This window comes from Octopus bimaculoides, chromosome 2, assembly GCF_001194135.2.
Source record: "Octopus bimaculoides isolate UCB-OBI-ISO-001 chromosome 2, ASM119413v2, whole genome shotgun sequence".
Taxonomy (NCBI): Eukaryota; Metazoa; Mollusca; class Cephalopoda; order Octopoda; family Octopodidae; genus Octopus; species Octopus bimaculoides.
The window spans coordinates 186,406,386-186,409,284 of record NC_068982.1 but is presented as its reverse complement, the minus strand read 5'-3'; positions in this window follow the sequence as shown (position 1 = coordinate 186,409,284).

The following is a 2,899-nucleotide window of genomic DNA, read 5'->3' as shown; positions in this document are numbered from 1 at the left end:
ATCACTTCGTACCAGTCACGAGGCCAAACATCCCTGAAAGTTTCCTCCGAATCCATCCTGTGGTTCTTGAGATATCTTGTCCACGGCCAAACAAACAAACAAACAACACAACTGAAAATAATACGTCCGCCTTCACTAAGGCGGAGGTAACTATAGGACTGTAAGAAGAAGCAAAACAACCAGTTTAACACAACCGTGACTAAATCCCCTCGTCATTATGAATATAATTTGTGTTGCAGATATATATATATATATTCCGGGTTCAGTCCCACTGCGTAGCACCTTAGGCAAGTATCTTCTACTATAGCCTCGGGCCGACCAAAGCCATGTGAATGGATTTGGTAGACGGAAACTGAAAGAAGCCCGTCATATATATGTATATATACATGTCTGTATGTGTGTATATGTTTGTGTGTCTGTGTTTGTCCCCCAACATCGTTTGACAACCGATGCTGGTGTGTTTACGTCCCCGTAACTTAACGGTTCGGCAAAAGACACCGATAGAATAATTACAAAGAATAAGTCCTGGGGTCGATTTGCTCGACTGAAGGCGGTGCTCCAGCATGGTCACAGTCAAGTGACTGAAACAAGTAAAAGAGCAAAAGAGTATATATTTATATATAAATTAATAAATAAATATATAAATACACACACACACACACACACACACACACACACACACACACACACACATATATATATATATATATATATATAATACAAATGATATATGTGTTTGTTGAGCAAAAACACTTCATTTTACGTTGTTCCAATCCACTTAGCTGTAGATGTAACCTTACGAGAGACTGGCGTCCCGTCCAGGGAAGATGTGATCTCGGTCACTTATACGCCATGGAAACCGGGGAAACCGACCCTAAGAGTCCTAGGACTTGAGACAGTAGCATTTAAGGGGTTGGAAGTGACGATGATGATGATGATGATGATAATGATGATAATGATGAATATAGTCGGGTGCAGATTTAGATGTTCGGCTGGGTGAAGGAGGGTCAAAATCCAGGACGTGATTGCCGCAGGGAGAGGCGACCGAACCCGGAACTGGCTGATAGGCAACATCGTCATAAATGAGATTGTCACTGATGGAATGCTTTCCATTGTCGGTCTATTCGATCAACACCGAATGAGGCTTTAAAAAAAAAGGAGAAGAAAACAAAAACAACTACAAAACAATTACTACTTCTACAACTACCACCACCACCACCATTACTACTTCTTACTGTCAACACCCCCCCCCCCCTTCAAGTACGTGTGCCTAATAGCTATAAAGTCATAATAGCATATATAAATGTATTAGGTGAGCTGTGCCAGGACACGCCGTCGTTTTGTTGTTAAAGGATTGAAGTCATTTCAATTTCAAGGCCACCATTTATTAAAAAGTTGTAAAAAAAATATGCGAGCTATATTTTTGTGCTGTAAACATATTTGTAAGTACAATGGTTAAGTTAATGTTAGTATTTATTGCAAGGAGTATTAAACGGTTGGCTGAGTAAAAGGAAAATAAAAATGCATTAATTTATATTTTACGCATTTCCGTTTTTTTTTTTCTTTTTTGTCAGACAAGTATGGGGGTGACCACTTTGGATATATTTCTGTCTATTTTGCGCTTCATCAATGAATGATATCGTTTGCCATAGTGAGGATAAACTCAAACCAACAGAAACACCGCCCTCCGGTTGGTTTTCTGCAAGTGTATGTCATGTTTGCTTGTAGGAAGCTGTTGTGAAGTGCACATCTGTTAATACAGCGGCAGTTTTGCGGATAAACAAATTAAATACTAAATATATTAGATATAATAGTTTGAGCATTGTTGCTGCTTCGTGTAGAAATCTAGGCAAGCGGGGGTCACAATCACCACCGTGATAACAAAGACGAACAATGGTTTAAATTTTTTGGAGCCATTTATGTTCTACTCATACGTAACGTCGTGCAGGTGTACCGCGTGTATATACAAATGTATGGCAACTGTACGGCAGACGACAAACTAAGAAAAATACAAAATAAGACAAACTTAAATACAGAAATTATTTGAACAGGGTTTTACTGATATTTGACTTCCTGGTGTACAACTTTGTTGTTACAAAGTTTGATTACAAAATACATTCAATATGTTTATTATGACTGACACACACGCGGGCGAAAAGTACCGAGTGAGACAAGCAAAACCGTTACATATGTAGGGCAGGATTCGTGAACGACGAACTGTAGACAGAAACTTCGCTGCGGGCTGGCTAGGAAGTTGGTCAGCAGCAAAAAAAGGGACTTCCGGAAGGAGAAGTAAAACAAAAGAATGTCAACAGTGAGTGTGAAACGAATCTGAATAAACTAAACAGAAATAACTGGCGACTTAAGCCCTGATGTACGTAAAGTAATAAACGTTTTTTGATAAACGTATTCTCGTCTCCACGAGTTTGTTTGCGTATAGCTTAACTAAGACCTACTTCATGTCAATAGTTTCGGAGCGATGATCTCGTAATCCGGAGAAGTATATAAAACTGGAATTTAAAACTCTCCGAGTAATTTTGATATTTTAAACTGATATAATGTAAACATTGTCATAAATATTTTTGGTAATCTTCAAGTTTAGGGTGGTAAAAAAAGTAAATAAAAATACAAGGGAAATAACTTAACGTCTTACTAGTATTATCCGTACTACTCTGAAATGTGTTTGTTTTTTTTTTTGTTTTTTTTTAGCTGTTTATAAATAAATCACACACGTGATTGAATATCATAGTACCGGCTGAGAGATCGAAAATGCCTCGTGGAAGACCGGCTACACAACAACTTATTGTTCCTGAAAATGAAATCCTCACTCGTCAAGTAATATTAGAAGAATATTGGAATATTAGTGAGTTATGCAGCAGTTCAAGACACAGAATGTTGG